Source organism: Agelaius phoeniceus, chromosome 8 (assembly GCF_051311805.1).
Source record: "Agelaius phoeniceus isolate bAgePho1 chromosome 8, bAgePho1.hap1, whole genome shotgun sequence".
In the NCBI taxonomy this organism is placed as follows: Eukaryota; Metazoa; Chordata; class Aves; order Passeriformes; family Icteridae; genus Agelaius; species Agelaius phoeniceus.
Window position 1 is genome coordinate 18445331 of NC_135272.1, and position 25167 is coordinate 18470497.

At 38.8% G+C, this 25167-nt stretch overlaps 1 long non-coding RNA gene across 1 annotated transcript in view; it reads left to right on the top strand.

The window, feature by feature from the left end:
• The window catches only part of LOC143694640 (uncharacterized), a 170226-nt gene that overhangs the window by 120059 nt on the left and 25000 nt on the right, over window positions 1-25167 (top strand). Inside the window, exon 5 of the long non-coding RNA XR_013183244.1 lies at window positions 16866-17022. This is a non-coding gene — a long non-coding RNA (uncharacterized LOC143694640). The remainder of the gene's footprint in view (window positions 1-16865; window positions 17023-25167) is intronic.

The window sequence follows — 25167 nt, forward strand, 5'->3', positions numbered from 1 at the left end:
ATCACCAGAGAAGGAAAATATTTCAAAAAGTTATCTGAATGAAAGAGACAGAAAGTTATAATGGCACTTCTGACTTAACCTTACCAGCCACTGCTACTGGAGCTTACTATAATACTGCATCTTATCTGACCCAAATCCTAAGCCAAATAGTTTTGTTCTCTGTTCCTTTATATTTTGCTGCTGGCTACAGATAAAATTGAGCATGTTTCATTCAAAGAATATTAGTGTCTAGATACTAGGACTGTTCATCCGCTCATAGATACAAAAGGAATAGTAAAGGGTATTTGCCTCAACATAATGACTTCATCAGACAAATGGAACACTACTGTAGAAACAAGTACTGTAGAAACAGTATTGCAGAAACAGAGAGTTTTCATAAACTGAAGAACAGGAGGATAGGGATGACTGTTGCACTTTCATGGAACAAAACTGGGGATTCCTTTGATAAACAGCATCATAAAACAAAGTTGGGTGTTATTAAAATGTGTCTTGTCTCTGTAATTTTGTAAAAGATGGTGTAAATCTTTGGGGCTATTTTGCTTATATCCTTGAAAATAAAAGGACTCTTAATTTATAATTCATAAGCACAGCCACTCCAGTGAGTGTTCCTGCAGGCTACTCTGACTACCTTAGCAACCACCAGAGAATGCTAAGCAGAAACAGCAGCGACCCTTTTGGACATAAATAGGTTTTTTCTCATATCAGTTGATAATTTTTTTTCTTTGGACTGTTAAGTCCTTTGTCCTCTTCTACCCAGGATGTTAGCTGGTCATCTCCAGAGTGCTGCAAAGATGAAAAGAGTGGAGATAACACGGAGCCATCTCCAGTGCTCCATGCTGACAGGGCAGAGGCAGCCGCTATCGATTGCCACGTCTGACTGGTAATGAGAATGTAAACTCAGCCTTGTGCTGCTTTCCATCAAAGCAATGCAAGTCCAGCTTTCCTTCTGCACAGGCCTGCATTCATTTCTCCAGCTGTCAATATGTCCTGATAGAGCTTTTAGAGACTTATCAATATTTAACTGCACTTCTATTGACTCAGCAATTACACAGTAATTGATTTAAGATTGATTATAATCATGTTAACATTTTAATGGTCAAAGAGTAATATAACTAACTGAACATGATATTATTTAGGCTTTTAGTACCTTTGCCCATGTGTTTTATTGTTCCTTGTCACCAGATTTTAAGTTTTGTTTAATGTTGTATTGTTCACCAAAAATAACTGAGAATATTGTTTATAGATTTACTCTTTGCCAGAATTAATTCTTATTTTTACAGCATAATGTTTTTACTATAATTAAAATATTCAAGTGGATCTCTTCAGAATATCTTGCTAGTTAAAACACATGAAAAGTGTGAGTACTGGCAAACAGTCAATTAATCCCCTGTGCCACACATGAGGCAGTTAGCTAAAGGATAAGACAACTAAGTTATTTTATCAACTGCAGTGCTGTATCCAAGAGCTGGGTTTGATGAATGATGCTTTTCATTAATCAGTTTTATTGATTTCTTGCATGGAGAGCTCTGAGACCAAGCTGGAGCTACAGCCGGCTTGAGCTCTGCCAGATGTGGAAATATAAATATCAGCCAAGAAAAATATCCAAAAAATAAAACCAGGAATGTGGAAAGATAGAATTTTTTCCCAGTGCAAGTGATTAATTCAGTTCTGTTGGTGCTGCTAACTCTTTGTTTCTCTTGGTATGTGAGGTGTAGTGAAGGTTGTGTGAGACCTGTTGTGTACAAGAGCAGTGGGATGTGAGGGCAGGACAAGCTGCAGCCAGGACCAGGTTGGGATTTTACCTGTTAGACAGGTGGGGGGTTTTTGTTTGATTGGTTTTGGTTTTTTGGGGTTTTTTGGTGGTTTGGTTTTTTTTTTTTTTCAAAAGCTAGCTAAATAAATACAAGTGCAACAGAAAAATAAGAGAAATTAGACTACAGGTATTCAGAGACTGTCGCTATAATCCATTTTCCCATTTTACACCCAGTCTTTTCTGAAATGTTCAGAACTTATTTTAAGAAAATCTAACACTATATTTTTAGCTATCTTTTGTCATGACTTACTTTGCTGGGGCACTTTCCAAGAACCCTCTTCTGAAGTTTTTCTCAAGACACAGAGGCCGGTTGCTCTCACAAATGGACCTTGGGAGACTGAGTGTTAGATCTGGGCCTTAATCAAAGGGGAAAAAGAGGAAAGGAATCTTCAAAGGAAGCCTCACTATGCAAACGAAGAGGTCTGTGAGCTATTTCATTGCAGAGCCAACTTGTTCACTGGTATCACTAAAAATTATATTTGCTGCAATGAAGTGGGGAGGTTTGAAGTTTTTGGAAGTTTGTGAATCCTGCTTTAAAAAGCTATCAGAAAACAGCCACTTGCTGGGCTGCTGCATCAAAGATGGCAAACCTAACTCTTCAGCACTGTCATTGTAGGATTTGGTCAGACTTGTGACTATTTATGGATGTGTATTTGTGATGTCTTTTCTGTTCCTTATCAACCATTGGAAGTTTTGTAACTTTCAGGCATGAGCAGTCCTGCAGAGAATTGTTAGGGTCGGAGGGACCTCAGGAAATGATCCAGCCCAACCCCCTGCCAAGGCAGGGTCGCCTGGAGCAGGTGACACAGGAACATGTCCAGGTGGAATTTGGATGTCCCCAGAGAGGGAGACTCCATGACCTGCCTGGGCAGCTGCCAGTGCTCTGCCACCCTCACTGCAAAGTTCTTCCCCGTGCTGAGGTGAAACTTCTTGTGCTTTAGTTTATGACCATGAACACTAGTCAGAATTTTATTTTATCAATGTTAGAAGGAATGGAAGCTCTTCTAATGAAAAGGAATTTTATGCAGACTCCCTTTTTGTTCTCTCCTTCTTTTCAGCTATTGCATCCTTCTTCTCAAAGCTGAGGTTCGGTCTGATATGGTATTTAGGGTGGCAAGGGTAAAAATAAAATAGAAGGAAGTCCTTTAACATTAACACAAGGGGTTCAATTGGCATGTAGTGAGAAAATTCATCAGAACCTTCACTAAATACTGAGGTTGCTTCTATTGTGTAGAAAGATTCCTTGAGATGTGTGGTTTCAACATCCTCACCTTGTGGTGTCATTTCAGCACAGCAGCTCAGACTAGGCATGGCAATTAACACTTGCCATAATAGAGAGTAATATGGTAAATATGGCTTCAGGATTCCTACTGCCATGTACAGTGTCCAGCAGGAAGGTCTTTGAATGTTCCCTTCTCACCAACCCATGGATGCCAGAACCTGGAGCCTCTCCCAGCTGCAGAATGGGATCTGCTCCAAGAGAGCCTGGTGGGCTTTGGGGTTTTGCCCAGGTTTGTACCAGGAACTGCAGTGCAGAATCTTAACTTGAGCAAGGTGACAAAACACCATCGTTACCAAATAATGTGAGAGGTTGCATGAGTGCAGGAAGGCTTTAAAGGCAACAGACAGCTTTCTTGAAGAGTCCAGGGAATTACTCCTGAAGGTTTGATAAACCTGTCTTTTTGGGTTTTTTTTAATTATTGGTTGAATCACTACAGAAAGAGCCTCATACTGAGGCTGTATTTTGTATAAAACAAAAAACAAACCATAGACATTCTTACAGGACTGAAAAAAATAGGTCCTCCTCCCCCAGAGATGATCACTGTTACCAAGCTGGGTTTGAAATTAATTTCATTTCTGTCTTGCATCTAGAGAGATATTAGATGTGCATAAACACCCAGGAAACTTTTTTGTTCTGACTTTGTTGCAATTTTCAACTACTTTGCACCAGGCCTGGGCCTGCAGTGGATTATTCAACTCCCCTCATTTGCTGGAAGTAAATTAGGGCAGTCAGAAAAAGTCAGTGTGCTGCCTCAGAAAAAGTTTCTGTGCTCAGGATTCCTCTGCATCCAGTCAATTTGGATAAGGAATATCAGGTGAAAAAGTTGATCCCTGCTCAGTCAGACTACTGATGGGGAAATAAATAAAACATTTTAAAAGGACAAGCCTGTCCACATGTCTACACTCAAATTTAAAACTTCATGCTTTATTTAACATTCCTATACATAGGTAGAAAATACTGGGTTTCACATTAAATACTTCATTTTAATTAAAATATAATACCAGGGGGAAAATCTTGAATAAACACACTGCCTGTAAAAGAAAAAGAAAATAAACCAAGCAAAAGCCTGACATTACAGAGCTGTAACTCAATTCTTAGAGTCTCCTTTTGTAACTGTCCCGCAGGAAACTGAGGAGCTGAATTTTTAGAGCCATTGGGTGTCACAGTTTTATTTGAAAGTAGAGGAGGCTGCAGCTGCCTCAAATTCCTCAAAATTATATCTGAGATACCTCAAAGTACATGGCTGGGGTTACTTGCACTTGAGAAAAAATTGGTCCTTGAGTTCTGGATCCTTGTTTGCCGTATGCATCCAGAGGCTCTTTGCTTCTCCCCTGACATCCACAGCAGGCCACAAGGAATGCATTTTATTTAATTTTTTTTTTTTTTTTTTTTGCTGCTTTTTTTGCTTGTTTGTTTCTCATGAGCTTTGGGTGAGATTTAGATGTAGCTGTGCTCTTCCTGGCTGACAGGCAGAGCCCAAAAGAAGCCTCCTGAGCTTCCACAGTTCTTGTCTTCTCTGAGCCATCTGCAGAGCCCAGGCAGGAATTCTGTCCAGCCTTTGATCCATCTCCTCTCATGCTGCTTCTTCCCACCCTTGTGCAAAATCTAGGTGGATTCCTAAATAGATTCTGTGATTATTAGCTGTTGCCAGAGATGGCAATAATATTTAATACTTCCCTTTTATGGAGGTTTATAATGAGGTTAGTGTTTGAACTAATGAAATTCTGATACATGATATTCATCTCTCGTTGCGGTTACAATTCTGCACATTATATTTTTTTTTTAAAGATCAGTGCTTTTTTTCTATTTAGCTTCTTTAGAATGACTTTTTAAACTAAATATAAAAAAAAGAATCCTTGAAATATACAGGCAGCACTGCAAAAAGGTTATCTGTTCAAATTGGTCAAAAGAAGCTTGGGCCTGCAGCTACACAAACACCTGCGTTAGACTGAGTCACATATATGACACTTATTGTAATGTGCCTCTGAGAGACAAGGCAGGACTGAACTTTAACAATGCCTCTCCTACTTTAGCTTCACCTCTTTTGGGACAATATCAAAAGAAAAAGGAAAAACCCTTAGATGTCATTTATTATATGCCAACATGCCCTGGCTCCAAAAGTAGCCCAAACCCAATTCCTTCACTTCTGTGTGACAGGAGGTCTAGAAACAGTTGTTTTGCATGACAAATTGCACTGTCACAGCCACTCTTGTAATTAGTATGGAAGGTAGATATGTTAGATTTAGGGGAAAAAAATGTACAAAAGATTAATTGCAGTCTATTAAAATTCTAAATTCATCATCACTGGAAATTTTTGTCATTTTATACCAGAGCAGGAAAACTTCAATGCATTCATGAAACAAACCCAGTATGTGCTAATCTGCCATGCCAACCTCATTCCAACTTGAGGGCCCAAATGTATTATAAAGCATAATTAAGAGCTAAAATCTTAAGGAAGGCTTTGAGGGCAGTGTCTGTGAAACACAAATTGAAGTTGCCATGGTTCATGGATAAACAGAGAACTTAATCTAGCAGAACCCATAAAAGCAGGACCTCCTTGATTGCCCCAGGTACCAAAACAGAAGAAGTGTTATTAGAAAGTCCATATTTCATAATGGTTTTGAACACTGCTCATTTTAAAATGGATTGAAAGGCCTCCAAAGCAATGAATATTTCCATATGTTTTAAATTAAACAGTTTTAATGTTTTTTATATTGGCTAGCAATTGCCACAGTGGAATTACTTTTTTAACATAATTATGTCTGCAAACATGCAGTATTTAGGTAGATTATTATGAGTCAATGTCTCTCTCTTTTTTTTCCTAGGCAGTTATATCATAGAATATTTAATAATATATTGTCAGCCACTGAAGTGTCATGGAAGAGGAGATGGTCTTTCTTCATTAGCCTTTTCCAGGATAGCAGTGTGACTTCTGAGAATTCCACTCAGGGCCATTTAAATCAGTACATCATTTCTTTCTTTAAGGTAATCATTGAAGTCTTCTTTCAAAAAAGTAACCTGATGAAGACAAGTGGGGTCAAATCTGACAAAAACAAATTGTTCTTCACTACTGAAAATCCCATTTGGTAATGAAAAGATCAGTTCAAACCAGAATTTCTGTTCTGAGCTTTGAGAAACTTGTATTTTCTTAGTACAAGTGAACAGAGGTTAAGTACAAAACAAACCTCTTCTGCCCTTCTTGCTTGACTGCAACATACAAAAAAAAAACCCCAAAAAACAACAGAAAATCCCTAGCACTAACACTTCTTTACTTTTCCATAATATCCATAGCTTAATTTATCCTAAAATTATTATAGCTTGATGATCAGCTAACTAGGAACACTCATCATAATTTTCACTGGCTGTTTGCAAAACATTACATCTGGGTAATTTAATGCAAGTTACTTTTGTGAACACTTGCTTAAAAAAAATAAAGCACACAAACAACATAAGCAGATGAGACATCTCATTGCATGAGAGCACTGGGAAGAGCACTTTTTATCTGCCTGTAGAACTGCTTATAGGAGCAAGCTAAAATCACAGGAAATGCATCATGGAGAGTCCCAATGTGCTGAAACACATTGTCTTTGTTTCTGTATAAATTGTTCTCTCTCAGTAAACCTTTCCCCACATTTTTTCATGCTGGGATAGCCAATGGTTGACATAATTTCTTCTATTTCATACGCATAAAATTACATGATGAGTCATTTTTTATAAGCTTAAGTTTGCTGTTAGTGTTTATCCTGTGTGACTCATGACCTGATGGGCTTTATGTGCACTTAAGAAATTAGTGGAGAGGATTAAATACTCTGAAATCATTAGAATGGCTTTGCTATTTGTCTCAGTGTAGATGCTGAATCATCTGATGCTGAATCAGATGCTGATGTTTGTCATCTAATAATGACAAACATTTTAGCAATGAAATGAAATGGCTGAAAAATGGGGATGTCTTTGCCATTGCCCAGGGAGTGACTCACATCCAGGATAATACCCCAGAAAGCATTTTGATATCTAGTTTTCATAGCTGTTTTCACAACCATTAGGGCACAGTATTCCTTTCCCTCTAATGCCATTCCTTCTGCCTCAGCCATAGAGGTCAAGGTGAGGGAGGGGCCTCACCTTTTGAGCCATAGGGGTCAAAAAGGTGAGGGAGATAGTGATGAGGGAGACTAGATAATTTTTATTTTTTTTATGTTTAGAATAAAAAAGTACATTGAGTTGCAACTTTAAAATAAATATTTAGTAGCAGTATTTATACAAATATGTCCAAAAGTAAAAGAAGAACTTTTTGCAACAGGGACTATTTTTGGTACTCTAGAGCCAAAACAAGCTGTAGGTGCTATAATATTAAGCCAAATGAAACAAAAAAAAATCACTGGTACTCATATAGGATATAAGGACATCCTGAATGTTCGTCATTTCTACCCTAAGTTCATTGTTCTGTAAATTTGATTTTTATTTCTGTCCTGAAATTTTCGGTTTTCAAAATGAGAATTTGATCAATTCAGAAGAAATAGATGCTGTATTTGTGTATATGGGAAGCAGAACTGGTAAACACAGATTTAAAGGACATGTGTAAGTTCTAAGTAGAAACATCTTTTGATTGCTGAAGTTTTGCTACTCTGTCAACTTCATCCATAACTTTGACTGTCCTTTCTATTCTGAAATAGCTGGCTAAGTCATAAAAATAAATGATAGAGATACTGTCCAAAGGTTACTTTAATCATGGAGATTGACCCAACAGTGAAACAAGGATGGAAATGTTTCTTAGTAATATATTTCTAATCTCAGGGTTTTCCTTCTCACAGTAGCCATAGGATTTGCTACAGGAAAGGGCATTCAACAGACCACTCTGCCTAACAAAATCAGCCAGGAGTTGTGTTGTTTCACATCTGTTTTCTGGCTACCTCAGAGGAGCAGGTATAGTTTTATTTCTTACGGTTATCTGAGGCTGTAGTAAAAAAAACAGATACTGTTTGCATTCAAAGGCTAGAAAGAAATGAAACATTTTTTTCCAAGCAAATTTGGAAGGCTTGTTCTGTTATCACTGCTCACTAACCATTCCTTTCAAAGCTCTCTGCATTTGCACTCCGTTTTTGCATTGTCTAAACACATTCCAGTGCACTGAAACTGGTTTAAGAGAGCTAACAATCATTTTAGCAAGTATTATTTGCATTAATTTTTTTGCTTGAAAAACCCTTGACCAGCATAGGTGTAAAATGACCACGTGTATCTTTATGTTTACAGAGGAAAAAAACAAGGAGATTGTAGTGGTGGAAAATGACTTGTAAATACACTTGATTCCAAACCCATTCAGTCCCTGAGAGTTTTTCTGTGATATTCAAATAGGCCCTCAAACTACCTTCCTAAAATTATGGCTTAATGTTTACAAGTTAAAAGAGCTCAGTCCCCAGGTGTTTATCCAGTGTTTGCATTGCTTCCCCAATGCTTATGATAAAGAGTCCCCTTCCTAAAGCACTGCTTAGTTCCTTCAACTGTTTGTAGGCAGCTGTCATGTACCCACTGAGTTTCTGCTCAGTTCATCTCCTGTGTGTGCATATGACCCTTCTAAACATTCTTCAGAAGTCAAATAACACCAGTTCCCTTTCCTGCTGTGCTTGGCAGTGTTTTCTTGTGCTGATGGTGAGTGAGGTGTGATCAGCCCAGATCACACAGGAGACAGGAGCTGCAGGAGCAATGCCTCCACCCAGCTCTTTGAGAAGGGAATGGCCAACAGAGGAAAATAGAGAGGATTGGCAAGGCTGGTGTGATTTTGTCTCCACTCACCAAAGAGAATTAGTACTTCAAAGCTGGAATAGGTAATTATGAACCCTTTTGTGGAACTGGTCAGTAAATTAAGCTGTGATGTGCTCAGAAAAGAGTAATGACAACAATTCTGCTCCTTTCCTTGATTCTGCTCCTTAATCCTAGCAATGAGAGCATTCTGCAGGCCTTCCTCCAACAGACTGGATTTCACATTTCCCATTGTAGTCCCCTGAAGAAAATGTATAGGCAGTAGCACTGTTCCTAAATCCTTAGGGAATTGAACACTTGGAGTCAAGTGCAACTAGAGCATGATTACATAAATCTTGTAAGAATAGACTTTAATTCTCTGGGAGAAAAAAAGAGACATTCTTTAATTACTTTTGCTTGCCTTTCTTCACTTCAGATTTGCTCTAAGTGTGAATTGTAGATATGATAATGTTATCCTCCTTCAAAAATGATTGTTAGAATGGTAAAAGCAGGGATATGGCTGCTCCTTTGAAATTCTGCCCTTAGGATACAGAAAAGTTGGGCTGGCTCAGAAATTGTACATTTTAATGTGCTTCATTTCTGTCTCAAAGGTAAATTCTTGTTAAATGCTGGTTCAAGTACAAGAGCTGAAAACCTGTGAGCTACAGCATGTGAGCTACAGGTACAACCCAGAACTGAAGACAGAAGGAAAAGACAGAATTCTCAAGATGAGGCAAAATAATTGCTAAAATTGACAGTTTAACAAAAAGTTAAAAAAAAAAAACAACAACAACAACAAAAAAAAACCTAATTCAAGTGTGCATGAGTGTATCTGTGGGTTTTTATTGTTTCACTAGTAAGAATTCTTAGTCTAAACAGATGTCATTATGACTCAATTAATATGTGGAGGACTGATGCCAGGTAGATTGAATATGGTGTGGAAAACCTCTTCTTCTCTGACACATGAAGCACAAGCTTTCAAAAGAGTAAACATCCTTTTTACATGTCTGCTCAGGGTCTTGCTGTGACTCATGAGATTGGGCTCAGCTGAATAACTACAGTAAATAACTGTAAATAACTACAGCAAACAGAACACAAGGTGCAGTTAAAAGTTGGCTAAGGTAGAATGAAACAGAAGCAGCAGAGAGCAGCGTGGTAGCCACGATGGAAGAGGGATGGCCACCATTACAAAAGCAACATAACAGCAGAATTACACTCATCAGGTGGCAGAAGAACTTCCCAGCACAACCAGCTCTGGGAGCAAACACTGCTCTGATGTGGCTCTCAGGTTGCCCCAGAGCCCAGGTGTCCTGGTCAAACAGGGTCTCCTTGTTCCCACTGGGAGCTGCAGAGGCTCATGCTCCAGCTGCACCATGGTGCCTGGCTCTGTTTTTCCTTAATTCCATAATACTTTTGTCAGAAATTCTCTTTTTTTTTTTTCACTTTTTTGGAGAAAAATAGAAAATGGCAGAAGTGTTCAGATATGGAGCTACACTTAGAGAATCATAAGTTCCCTGTTTGATACTTCAAAGTGCCTTCTTTCATATTAATCTAGGACAGTTTTTAAGGAAGTGACAGAGAGTCTGTAATTTTATGTAGAATATTAAAATAATTGCTTTCTGTAGCTGCTTGCATTTTAAGTCAATTCACTGTCTAAAAAGCTACAATATACTTCAGTGCCATTTTTTTTCAGCTACAACATTTTAAAACACAAAAAATTCCCTTCTTCAGGTCAGTGCAGACAGAATGCACTGAGTAAGAATCTGCCAATTTCCTTTCATGCTTGATCTTTGCTTCCTTGATCATTTCTGTAATCTCTATCACTTTGGCTGTCTATGCCTCCACTCGTAGCATTAACCTTGATGTTTTGTAATAGATGTCTCACATGGCCTTTGCTCTTTCCTGCTCTCTCCCTTAATTTCCTTGGCTATCCACACTAGTGGTTTTCTTCTTTTATAGCCTATTTATTTCCCAGTGTTATGTTCTTTCCTTGGACTCCCATTTAATTAAAGCTGTACTGTCAACTTGAAAACCACATTTCCATCTGAAAATGTTGTGTCTTTTCTTGTTACACGAAGCCCTTGAGATGACTCTGGCTAGAACACAGAGCAGGCTGGGGGGTGTGGGGAGTGTGCCTTGCCTTTTGTCATTTCACTCATTTCACCTCACTTGTGTAACATCCCAGCATTATTCCAGTGTCTGGCATTTCTGCTGCCTTAGACACTTCTGCCACTGGCTGTTTGCAGGAGGAGGAGAGAAATGACCCTTCCAAATAACCCTTCCAGCCTCCCACCATCTCCCCTGTGGCCTTACAGGAATACAAGTCAGTACTGAATGAATTAAGGTGTATTACTGAGCTGCCCTAAAAGAAAATTAAACTCCAGACCTTTTGCTTCCCCTATTGTTAAGGAAGGACCAGGATGTGTATGGGCAGTTCTGGGATGTTTTCATTAGTGTTTCATGACTTCTGAAAATGCAGCCACTTCTGTTTGCTCTCTGCCTTTCTCTGCTCTGCTATCATGTACCAATCACAGAGCAAATATGGCCCTCTCAAATAAACCAAATGTCAAATAAAGAAAACTCTTTTTGTTCATAATAACTCCTGCTGCACCAAAACCCTGTATTCAGGGACAGTATCAACTTTTTAAATCTCTCATTTTAAAAACTCACCCAAAAGAGTTTTATAATACTATTGTCATCCCTTACTTCAGCAGATACACTTTACTCACAGCAAACATGACATTGTGTTGCAGACTTCAAGCCCATTTGAAAATAGGCACTGAGAATAGTAACAATAACCTCTATGAATTATGAATATGGAGATATTTATGTGTTACTGTAAAGCTGAGAGATAACATACAGAACAGAATTAGGAAATGTACTGGTGATTTATATCGGTAAATAACTTATGACCTTCTTAAATTAGGTGGCTGGAAAGATTGCCCACAGTGACACCATAATTGAGCTGTCCAAGTTCACAAGGACTATTATTTTTTTATTTAAGTACTTCATAGTATTGCTGGTGGTGAACACAGAATGTTAGAGTTGTTGTAAGAATTGAGATCACTTTGAAAAGGCAAGACAGGGAAGGAGTACAGAATGAGGGGCTATCTCTTTGTATGAAAGGAAAAATAGAATTTTCTTAATAGAATTACTGGGTTTCTTATAAGGTTTTGTGCCATTCATGTTTTTCTTTCTAACATGCTCAGTCATGTAATTTCCTCTCTCTTTTACTCAAAGCTAATGAATTTTAAAGATTTTTACACGAGGGGGAAGGAGGGTTTCTGAGAACCCAGCCCACTGCAAACCCTGGACTGCACAGCCATCACACCCACTGGGTTATCCCACAAAAGAGAAATTTCTCCACACTAATATTATGACTTAAATTGCCTACATCTTTTGGTGGGTATTTAGTCAATTGGAACCATGTTTATCAATACTTTTTGAATAACTGCAATGACAGATTTTGGCAAAAGACCTTTTATCAAAGGGACTTTCACGCTTGCTTCAATATAGAATGTTTTATTCCTCCTGGTAAAGAATAAATGCTGTCTGGCCAGCTCTCAGTGCTTTCTAAGTGTATTATACTCTATATTGAAAAATATTATAGTAAATTGATGTGAATTTACTAAGCTCTGGAAAGCAATGGCTTGCTCAGTGTGTGGGTGAATTTCTTAATAAAGGCATTGGGTCAGGGTTAGATGTCTGTTTACCAAAGAGGGTTATCAGTGCTTTGCCTCATGCACTGTCACAGACCCCAGATTTAGATCAGTGTTATTGCCTGGCAGGATTTCTGTTCCTAGTCTCAAACATAAAAAAATAAAGTAGAAGCTTTTTTCTTGTTTAGTTTAAACACATTTTTTTATTTTCTATAAACCTGATAAGTAAAATTCTTTTTTTTTTCATTAAAAAATTTATTCCTGAAATCCAAAATCCAGAGAAACATACTAGGTTACTCTCTTGTTGCATGGAGGTAGCCCTTTGAGGGCACCCACTGTGTCCCAAACCCAGGAACAATGTTTAGGGGAGAACTGTACCTGAACAAAGCTTCCACAGACTGCACTGAATGTGTGATTTGGGCACCAGATGGAGTTTCCTTCCATCCAATGAATGGAAAGATTAGATACCCTCATGGGAAAAAGAGTCAGATTTTAGTTTATAGACCGCTTTATACAAATATTGTATTTTAATTCATTATTTTTTCACGTACATATATGAGCTATCCCTCTGATTAAAATGAAAGTTATTCAATTAGCTGAAATTAGCTGTTGGGAGCAACACAGGGAAGCCTTTTAGCCCTAGAAAGGGCTTAAAACAGTGGCTGAAGAGCTGATTTAAGGAAATGTCAAAATTAGAAAATATGTCTTTTCACATCCAAAAGTCCCAACATTTTATTCTAAAGATTGAAAGAAAAGGATTTTATTCCTGAGGGACTTTCAGAGAACTTTGATGTCTTCCACAGTCCTGACACTACTTGACTTTCTGCAACTTCTTGGAAAGAAGTTACAAAGCAAAGGTTTCTTTTGTTGTTTCAAAATCTCTGGGACAGACTTTTGGTACCAGTATTTCCTGAGACTAATGAAAAATTATATTTTGAGGGCACTAGAGATTTTTACTATTTAAATTCTTAGTGAAACCCTATGCAACACTGCTATTAAAATTCTGATTTTCTTCGCATTGCTGGTAAGAACTCAGACATGTGTTAGCTGGGAAATGAAACAACTGGGGCAAATAAGAGTAATTCCTTTCAGTAGAATAACTATCTGAACAAACAGTATGTCATTTTCTTAATAAAGCTCATAGTGAAAGAGTGTTTTTGGATATTCATCTGCTTCTGGATGGTGTCATAAAGATGCCCAAAGCTCTTTTTCCACCTGCAGTCACCAAAGGGTTTGTGCCCTTTTCTTCCCTGGTCCCTCAGAATGGTTATCTGTGGCTTTTTGTTCCCAGCTTCAATTACACTGAGCATCCTGGAAGGTTTATTTTCCATTTTCAGTTCAGCAGCATTGGAGGCACAGAGCACATTATCATGTGTTAGATAGATTTTATGTACTGTTTCTGTATTCAGTGCAGGTTCTTGGTTTCAGTCTCTTCTTTGGCTCTTTCAAATCTGTTCCTCTTGTCATGCTCTGCCCTTGTAACTGAGATGAGCTGAGATAACCCTCTGCAGGTATTTTGGCAGTTGCAGGAAAGACAGTGTCATTGGCAGGGTATAACTCAGCATTTTCTTTTGCTCTTGATCCTTGGAGATTATTGACCTGCAGAATACATAGCTCAGCCTATTAAATATATCTTTCAGTTGCTTTCACAATGAACTTGAGGAGATAGTGAGGTACGAAGGCAAGATTATGATTTTGCCTTCAGTCAAATTAAGCGGAATTTAAATCAGGGGAAACTTCACAATTAAAGTTGGCTTGCACAGGGATCAGTTTTGTCCAAGTCTACTAATGGGATTTTAATTTTTGATTGATCTGATTCTCCTTTCACACAATACAGATGAAAGGAACTTCAGTGAACTCACTGAACCCTCACAACTGCAAAAAAAAGGATAATTTCTGCCTATGTAGCTTAGCCTTTTTAACACTGCTGAAAAACAGATGCACATGCACATACCCAATGGCATCTGTTCAATTTTTCCATTTCTCATGATAATGTAGAATAGTTAATGTGCTCTCTCTAAAATGCCTGCTACCTTAATGTGTAAGACAGAGCAAAGTAAAATGAGTCTTATTCCTCTTTCATTTCACAAGAAAATTAATCTTGACTATTGCTTTATATAGATTTGCATGATGGTGACTTGGGTTAAATAGACTTCTCAGCTTTTCTATCCAAATTTATGATGGGAACAATTCCTTGTAAGTCTCATTATCATAATGAAATCCTATTACAATAGATTGGGGGGGAAAAAAAACCAAACAGAAACATTTACAACATTTACATGCAAGTCTGCTTTAGTGATTGGCATCTTTATGATACCCAGGTGCTCTGCATGTTTCTTTATGAGAATTGAATTACATGACCTGGAAGTTCAGAGTAAATGTTTAAGCTTTTCTAGTCCTTGAAAAGCATTAAGGTGGAGAAGATGTTGCAAGACTTGTTAGTGAAACTATTTGGAAATTGAATTACAGATGCTCTCAGGGCCACATCCCATCCTTATGTAATTTACAGAGGCAAGTTATCTCCCTGACCCTCAAACCTCTGGTACAACTGCTTCCTTGCTAAATAAAAACAACTAGATCATCTACTTTGACAAGCCAAAGCTGGGAATCATTTTTTAAAGCCCATGTCTAGCAATGTCCCTTGCTTATTGTTGGAGGATGTCCCTTCCTTCTGCAGCTGGAGGTGCTCAGCACTCCCTGGACGATGCCTGCTGCTCTCTGGGCAGTGCCCCCACGGTTGGGTCTGTTTAGCGGTGGTGAACAGCCTCTGAAAACCCAAAGCGCAAAACGCGCTTTGAAATGGCTGCTGCACACCAAGGTTCCCTGTGACCCTTTCTGTAGTGCCTGGCTCTGGAGAAAGCCCAGTCAGTGCTCTGGAGGGGCAGAGAACAGCCCTGCAGCCTGCCCTGGAGCTCCCTGGCCGGGCAGGACACGCTGTCTCTGCTGCGAGCGCCCAGGGATGGGCTGTGCTGCCAGTGGGAAACAGGTTGATAAAAGCAGTTTTCTGTGGGTGCAGATAGACTATTGCATTGAAACCACGAAGTAAATGGGCAAAACCCATGATTCTGTCAGAATTCTTCCCTGTCAAAGCACACCTGAAGTGGTCTCCTCTCTGTCTGGTTGTGACACTACAAAGTTGGACCTGTTGACTTATTAGGTCATTCAATGAGGTGTTTAGCTAAAATTCTAGATGTTTAGTGTTACTGAAAATAAGAATAAGAAAACAGGATGGCATGAAGAATTACATTGATATTGCATTAAAAGAAAATGTCAAAATACATTATACAGTAGTACAATAAGGGTTTTACCAGATTTCCTTAAGTATTTAAATATAGAAGAGTCCTGGAGTATCAAAAGAAATTTAGTTGGGCAAGTGAAAAATAACACTCCTGAGCAAACATATAATATTATAGTAATTACATTGTGTTATATTAATTTGTGTCATTGATTCTAATATCTAGTGTAGAAGGAAATTTGTAGCACTTTAATATAGGCTGTCACAAGTGATCCCAAAAGTGTTGGACACTATGGTTTGTTTCCTAGGGGAGAATATTTATACTCTAAATAACATTTAGTAGGCAAAAAAGAAAATTCATAAGTCCTAGAACTCCTCGATAAATTGTAAAAATGTGAACCGGATTACAGTAAAATAACAGTTTGTTAAATTGTAGTGAACTATTCTCTTCTTGGAATTTATTCCAGCCTCACTGATAGAGGGCTCATTATTTGAATGCCATCATGACTGGTTAACTACTCTATCTTGCAAAAATGCCAGAAAAATAAATTTGTATTGGGCAAGTTAAATATGCCAGGTTACACAGGTGCATAGGTTACCTGGACCCTTTATCTCACAAGTTTCCAGGATAGAAGTAATCCTTTAACCTTCTGAGTGAGTCTCAAGGCTCTCGTTTTAATGCTGTGCTACATTTTCATCTACTTCTTTTTTTTTTTTTACTTTTCTGAATCTCCTTGCTAAATCTATTCTGTGTTTATTAGGTGCTAGAGGTGTCCCTTCAACCCTACTGACAGCAAAGGCTCTGGTGAAGTATTTTTTATATAAAAAGAAGATGATTTCCCTGGGTTTGCAAAGGGTCATTACTAATGGCAAGGAAAAGATTTTGAACCTGATCCTGGCCAAATGACAGAAGAGATCAGTGAAAGAAAACATAAGGGTGACACAGAAAATGGGACAGAATAGTAGAATGGGAATGCATGTTGGCTGAATGCAAGCCTTTTGTACCTAGGAGCTGATTTCTCATTCAGATAATTTAATTAAATGCATTGATGTTTATTCATTACCTTCTGGTAAATTATGGAGGCTTTGTATATTTTATCCTGCCTCTTTCACGTTTACAGTACTGCTTGTCTTGCACCACAGAATGAAGCTAGTGAAGAACACGCCACATGCTCACTGAGTTTGGCCAAGGAGCAGCTGATGAGCCTTTATTGTGTTTGAGAAGCTGTGCAATTTCTAGCCCAGTGCTGGTGAGATTGAGATGGTGCAGCATCCTAAACAGTCCCGGTGATGATAACATGTAAGTAACAATAACAGGAGGTGTTATGTCATCTCGGCAAAGTTACAACTTTGGAATATCACTTTAACTATGAGTATTTGCATCATAATCTGTATTTGTGTCAATTCTGCACTGCCTCCTGAATTCCTTAAACGTGTGCAGAGCAAGTGTAGAAATGCTGCCAGGTCCCATGGGGACACAGCACCTCAGACAATAAATGTTGAGTAAGACCCAGGGACTCTGCTCACACCATCAGCTCAGTCCCTGCCCTGGCCTGTGCTTCAGTGCTGACTCATGGAGCCACCAAACCCTTGGGACTCCCTTTCCTTTTCCTTGTACAGTGACTGTTTAGGGGGATGGTGTCCAAATGCTGGGATACCAAAACTGAGAAAGTTCCTAATTCTAATCACATGCTTCAGATTTTTTGGACTTCTGTGATTCACTTCTTCCTCATTTTTGATGCAAGACCTAGTTCTGAGTTTTTCAGTGCCAGGTCCATCAGAGGAAGTATACTGGCAATTTGTACAATGCCTTTCTATTGCCTTTTCCTTTGAACATAATTTGAAATATATTTTGTCAGATAAATCATCAAACATCCTTGTGATTTCCATGTATTCTTTCTTTCTATAATGCTAATTAAATGTCTGGTGAAAGAAATGGACAAGCAATGCTGGGCGAATTCAGCTTGGCCTGAGGCTCGTCTTATCTTCAAACTGACTCCAAAATCTGTGGTTTGAAGGGCCATAGAAGTGCTAAATCAGTAGAAAGCTTAAACAAGAGAGCAATAGCTCATGTTATCATCTAATGTAAAGAGAAAAAGATAGCAGAAATAAGTAATGTAGCTAAGTTTGAATTGTGCAAATTAGGATGCTTCACCTTATTTTAAAAGTTTCAAAAACTAGAAAGGGTTCGGTACAGAATCCATCCATTACAAGGAGTTGTTATAAATAGGTGGGCATTATTGAAATAATATATATATAAGATCTGAATTCTCTCCAAATAATTTTATCTGAAGAGTCCCATAAAAATTTTTATTTGCAGATAATTGAAAATTCACATTTGGTATGTGAGTTCAAAATACTGTCTCATCATCTCCTATGAGGAAGATCAGCATAGCACTCCCATGCATTTTATATTTTCCTATCAATTATTGACTCTCTCCTGCTTTCTATTGTATTAGTTATTCTGAAATTTTTGAATTTGCTTATGTAAGTATTATTAAGGTATGTGTATTTTTAAAAAGCTAGTTTACATCTTCATGAAAATTATCTATAAAAATTCTGTCAGCATTAAAAACGAAGGGAGTAAGAATGTCTTGTCAGTGAGCTGCTAATTGGATGGAGCTTTCTAGATTTGTCTGCAGTTTCTGGTGCCATCACCAGTGAACCTGTGTCAGCCTGAACCTAGACCTAGACTTTTATTTAAGGATTTAGATGTATTAATAACTCAGAGAGGTCTGAGTCTTAAAACCAACATTCCTCATTTCTCATATCTGTCAACTGATGCTGTTCCTCATTTTGCATCTCCTTATTTCTTTAATTCCATGTGCAAAAGTATTTTAATTATACAGTTGATTTTCCAGGACTGATGCAAAATTGCTTTCCAGAACTATACAAAAATCATCATAAAGATGGGGGAGAAAAAAGTTATTTTATACACATGTAAAATAAAAAAACCCTCTTCTTTCTCCTTTATGAGAAGACGTGATTGAAGCATTTTCTAAGTTGACACAACACAAAGAATGCATGCTTAAAAAGAAAAAAAATAAGAAGAAACTAAGAATTTTCAGTTTACTGTAGGTTGAAGATAATTAGTATAATTGTTGATGAGCTCAAATTAGCAGTTAGTGTCACTGGCTAATTTTGGGAATATGAACTGAGGACCCTTCCTAATTGGTAAAAAAAAAAAAGGCAAAACAAAGTGTGCCCCAAGTCACGTCTACAAGAGAATAATTTTTTCTCTCATTCATATCCATTTCACCTTGTCTCTGTTAGAAGTTTAGTATGTAGGCAGGTTAAGAGCAATATTCTGCAGTATATGAGGAGTTTTCTTTAATGCTTTCCATGTACTCAGCTAGAGTGGCTACTACAGGAGGTTTCTCTTTACATATGCATTTGTTAAGAGAGTTTAAGTGATGGAAAAAGAAAGTGAAGTACAGTTAATACAATTTTGATTTTTTATTACTTGGGATTAGTCAGCTGGAAAACTGGCTCTCTAGCTTCAAATTGTTCTGCTATTTAAATGTATCAGCATCTGAAAAACCTCTGTGGACTATAGCTTTGAACTGAAAAGGCATCATTGCTGACATCTGGCTGAGAACTGTCACACTGGGTAGTAATTAACCTTCTGAGGTGCAGTTTCAAGGTTCACTGGCAATTAAAGGTGGGATGTGGGCAGCACAAAGGAAGTACTGGATGTTGGTGCTGCCTGCTATGAGATCCTGGAAATACTTCCCATCCCTAGACCGTGAGGAGTATTGGAGGATGGGGGAACTTTGCAGAGGTTTTTCTCAAATATAATTGCCTTTGAGCCCCTGGACTAACCATGAGCTGGTGACCTGCAGGGGTTGCCAAGGGGATTCCATGAGCAGCAGAGAGGGCATTCAGGGAGGTGGCTCCAACTGCACTAATGCCCAGTGCCTGCATTTCTGGCATTGGCTGAAGAAACCAACAACCCCTGAAAATACCCAGGGTTAATGTGGTGGTAATGGTGGAGATTGTGTTTGGCAGGGGCACGACAATGGATGCAACCATCAATCTCAGAGTTTTGTCTCAATGAGTACCACTGTCCCTAACAGAGAAAACAGGTTGGAAATTCACTGTTTTGTGTTACACAGGGACATGGAGATGGGACCTGCCTCCTCTCCAGCCTGTGACAGAGTGCAGCTTGAGCTGCTCTGGAACTTGGGGACTGTTTCCCACAGAAACTGTGAAAGCTTCCAGGTACTGATGGAAGTCCATTGGCTTGATTCCATCCTAACATTGACCTGCATGACAGAACACTGCTGTCAGGTAACTTACCTCAGGATGAGAGGAGAATTAGATCATAGCCATGGCCTGGTCTGCAACTGCTCTTCTTTTATTTTTTTCATTTTTTATTTTGGCTGCATAGTAAGAGGGAAATGGTCTGTTGCATCTTATATGGTCAAATGGACTTTTGCTGAGGTGATGCCCAAATTCCCCATAAATGATCACTTTTCACTTGGAAAAGGTCTCATTTTGAGCATCTCAGGATTCAGATTTAACTGAAAAAAACTTCTCTCTGCAGTGTAAATTCTGCAGTGCAACCCCTCAGCCTAGGATTTAAAATCTCCTGAGTAGGAAGCAAATTAAACAAATATTTATTCCCTCACTTTCATTGGGTGAAACCCCACTACTTTGTATCACATCAGGCCTGAGTGATGTTGTGTCATCCTAGGCAGGGCAGTTCTGCCTCCTTTGCTCTGTGGCTGATTTCACAGCTGGACTGCTATAAAATATGAGTGGGTAATAGCAATATTATGGCTACCTCAAGAGAACAGCTACTTTATTCATGAGTCTTTGTATCTAAAGGAGGGTGCTGAACCAGAAATATAATTGTTAGTCTTGGTTTATTCTGTCAAAAATAAGGAAAAATAAAGACCAAAAAAAACCCCAAACTCAAGCCAGTGATTTTCATGTAAAACCACTTGTGCAGAGTATCTATTAAAGACTATGAGTATTTCTATTCAATACTCGTGCCAGGTCAAATGCTGCTGTTTTCACATTTGACTGTAGAGGTACTCCTCAACACTTATCCATACACTGTCCTTTTAAGAAAGCTTTGTTTCTGGAGGCAGTCTTTTTTAATAACAAAATTCTCCTTGATCTGTCATTGCAGGTGGGGTTAAGAAAAAGCTCAGCTTTATTAAGTGCTGTGAGAAAACCTTTATGTCCCTCACATTTAAGACTTAGTGCATGTGCAGTTCCTTTGCATGATTCTAAATGTTTTAAACAGGAAATAAATGAAAAGTCTAAATGCTAAACTTCATATCATTCTTTTCTAGCCAAAAAAATATTCAAATAGAAGGTTACATCAATACAGTGTTGTCTGTGTCAGTGAGACTTCATTAACAGATGCTGTGATAGTATAGATCATACTTTTTGACTGAAAGAGGGACAGGTGTCATAGCTGTCCATTAGCAGATAATTTAGGCTGACTCCAGAAAACACTCAGATTCAGTCTTCTGTGGATATCTTCTTTTACTGGCAGTTTTGCCTGCGTTTTCATTGCTTGCAGTGGCCATTTAACTGAAGAAATGCAACTCCCAGCATGAAAGGATTATTTTGCTAATCTTCCTTAAAGCTTCCCCCCAAGTATTCTATCAATATGAGGTTGTTGGTAGGAGACAACATAAACCTAATATAAATCCTGTTTTTTGGAACTGTGATTTGAAGTTGCACAGCATTCCACAGTCATGTGGAAGGGTATTTTGTATAATGCTTGTTATTCATTCTTTCATTCTTCTGTCCCTTAAATCTAAGACCCAATAGGAATAATGTTTTCCTGTAGCTGCCCTGGCAAATATGGCTTTTATTACAGGAGATTCACACAATTTTCAAATCCAATTAGACTCATGCCACCCTGCTGAGGCATACATTAAGCTTTAGCAAATTAATCTTATGGAATGACCTGCTTCTTCTGCCATAGTAATTCTTCCTTTTAGTAAAGGATTCTTCAACCTGAAATTTATTTTTTTCTGTTTTTCTACAGTGGGCTCTTTCAGTAAAGGAAAAATTTGGAAACACAGAAAATGTATTCAGAGGCAGGGCTGTAAATGGGACAGTATGTTCCATCTGAGATAATAGAGATGACCTGCTGGTTAATAAAAGATAAAACCATTTCCAGGGCCCTGAACTAACTGCAAGAGAACCCAAAAGGAAAAGATTTTTTTTCTGTGTAAGCTTTTTAGAAAAGAAAAATGAAACAAAAAAACCCAGCACCCTTCCACCTCCATTCTACTTGTGCATTGGAAATATGTCTCATTAACTAGATGAATCTATTGTCCCAAAGGTACATTTCAATGTGATTTCACCCAGAAAAAAGATTTGCTGAGATTCTCCTTAGTGAAGGAGATCCTGACAAAACCACAGATCATTATAGCCAGAGTTGGGCCTGACAGATTCTTGCTGTTTGACTGACCCTTAATTTTTGTTAAGTGTGAGAAAATTTTGCCTAGCACATCAGAATATGAACTAACACACTAAATATTTTATTCTGTGCTAAATTAAGTATTACAGGTTTTAATTCATCTTCATCAAGCACCCTTATTGAAAATAAAATGGGCACAACGCAGCAGAGTGGGAGAGGAGAGGCATTATAATTAAAGCACAAATAAGCAGAGCATGTGACTCTATTAAAATTTATTATTAAGCTATTCTTTGCAAAATGTGCCATACTTTAGCAGTGCTTTGCCATAATGAAGTGCTCTAGCCAAGGCCCTGGGGTTTTGGATCTGTTAATCCTGCAAAGCCCATCCTGGTAAGCGGGAGGGGCTGTGTGGCAGCAGGAAGCCTCTGGTGCTTCATTTCCCATCCTTTGAAGAGCAATCTGCCCCAGGGCATGGATCAGGGGAGCCTGCACCACTCTGCACCCCTGGCATGCCCCCCAGATCCCACCCAGAGCAGCAGGGAGCACCTTCCCTGGGAGCCTTAGGGAAAGGCAGACCTGCTGCAGAGCAGAGAGGTGTGGAGATGGTGGTGCCCAGTGAGTCCCTGAGATGGGGTTGGGATGCAAACCCTGTGCCTTCACAGTGTTGTGCCTGGGACTGAGCTGTTCAAGTGCCAGCTCTGGGGTCAGGGAGCCCAGCACTGCCTTTGCCTCTGCTCTCTCTGAGCCAAGCACGAGCGCCGTGACTCCGAGGCTCGGACGCAGCAGCTTTGCTCCTCAGGTCAAGGCCTGCAGACTGAAACCCCACCAGACCCAAGAAGGGCCAAAAGTGTTTGCTTTGGACACTTTGATAAAAACTTCCATATTTGTAGCAAGACTTTCTGGATGGCACAGATCTTTGTTTATCTATTATACATTATTTTCACTCCTCTATTTTTATTTAAATTCATTTTCACTCTCATTGTTCTGAGATTCTCATACTGAGACCATCCTGTTCGTGAGTGCACTTAATTTGTCCCTACAGCTGCAGGCTGAAAATCTTCTTTAGCTATGGCTGTGACAAATGACTAATCTGCACTCATTGTTGCTCATGAACATATTGTGTCATGTTTGCTTTAGTGGGTGATCTGGTGTCAGACTATACAGGAAGTCTTTCTGCCATTTGTGTTAGGATTTTTTTTGTTACCATGAAGTTTAAATGCATAGGCTTAGGACTGTGTTAATTTTGGTTTTCTGCCTTGTTACCTCGTGATTGTAGCTCTTATTACAACTTGGTCAATTCTTTGTTGAGTGTATTCAATTTCCAGCAGAGTATGCCTGGAGATAATCACCCCTTTTCCCCTCTGCAATACCTGTACTTTCTTGTCAGTGATTCACTCAGACACTGTTCCCTTCCTGAACATGCAGTTTTAATAGAAATGCCAAAGGTAGTGAGCCTACTTTAATGACTAAGTGCATTGAATGTCACAGAGTGGATGCATTAAAAAAGGAGTTGAGACATTCTCCCAAAAAACTTTTGAAACTCAATAAGAAATATGGCTAATCTTTTAAGAACAAGATTGTGGCTGTGGTCTCATGCAGTAAGAGCCCATTTCATACCCTGAGGGAGCTAGTTTGTGTCTCTTTTCCAGAGGTAGGACAGATCAGGGAATTTGCCAGTTTACACCTTCTGCTAGCAAGTGGCTGGGCAGGGAGAAGAGGCAGGAAATTACCACAGCCTTATTTTCTCCACCCTCCCTCCTAGATTGCCTTTGTTTCTGGTTTGAAAGGATAATAATTTACAGTTCTCTTTTGCTCAGGGATGGACATGAAGGCAAAATCAACCTTCTGTCAGAAATTATGTGAACTAGCTGGTTTTAGAGCCATCAATTCATCACTGGCACTTTTTATAGTCAAAATAATGGTGCTCCAACTAATGGTACTCCAACTGCTCTCCAGTTCTTGTTTATGCTTTATTTATATCAGCCCGTCTCCAGAGCCAAGAGGAGCCATTATTAGCAAGGGTTCTTCTCCTCTTTCGGGTTGGAAAGGCTGGGAGAAGCTGCAGGCTGTTTCCAAGGAGTAGGAGCAGGCAGGGTGTGCATAGCCAGGCTCCCAGCTTCCTTTGCACAGGGCAGCCCCTCAGGAAGCAGGGCTCTCCTACAAAACACTCCTCCTCCAGTTAGTGCCAAAGAGAGGAGTCATCTGACCCATAAATATTGGAGTTGAAAAAACCTCTGTGGTCACCAGCTCCAGCCCCTGCAAACAATGGATCCTCAGGGATGAACATTTGCCTTGAAATCAGTGATTCTCCCTGCCAGAATACCTCCCTCCTCTCTCATTTAGTCCTATTTAATCTACATTTTCCCCTTCAGTAATTCTGAGCTATTACTATGCTTCTACCTGCTTTCCCCATGCTGCCAACTGTCCTCCCACACCACCCTCCACCTTCTTGTTATTAATTCTTCTTAAGTACTCACAGCCTGCTATCATTTCATCTTTTCTCTAGACAGGCCAAATTCAACAGTTGGCTTTCTTGCCTAACTACTCTTAATACAATAGCTGCTGTCTTCTGAACTTTGAGGATTTTTTTGTTTGCTGCCTGCCCTAGTTAAGTGTTCTTTTCTCTTTAAATCTAACATGATTTCCAAGTAGGGAATGCTCAGAGCATTGCAGATGTAGCCTTACCAGCCAGGACTGTGTAAAACATTGCAATTCCATGTACAATATCTTCCTGCATGTAGCCACAAGGACAGTAATCAATGGGATTGCAGAAAACTCTGGATTTTATAGAAATCAAAGGAAAAATCACTGAGCCCTGTGGAAAAAAAGTGAAAGATGAATTAGGTCAGAAAGATTAAGAAATTTATAGGATTATATCTTCTTAATAGTCCAAAGACAGGTATCGATAGATTTTGGTTTTTTGGGGTTTTTTTATTTGTTTGGTTTTTGTTTTTTGGTTTTTTTTAAGAAATCTATAAAATATTTTTTTTTAAAGGAATTCTATTTTAAATCCCTATTTCTTCTGTTCTGCAGAGAATGCTTTGGGCCAAGCTTCTT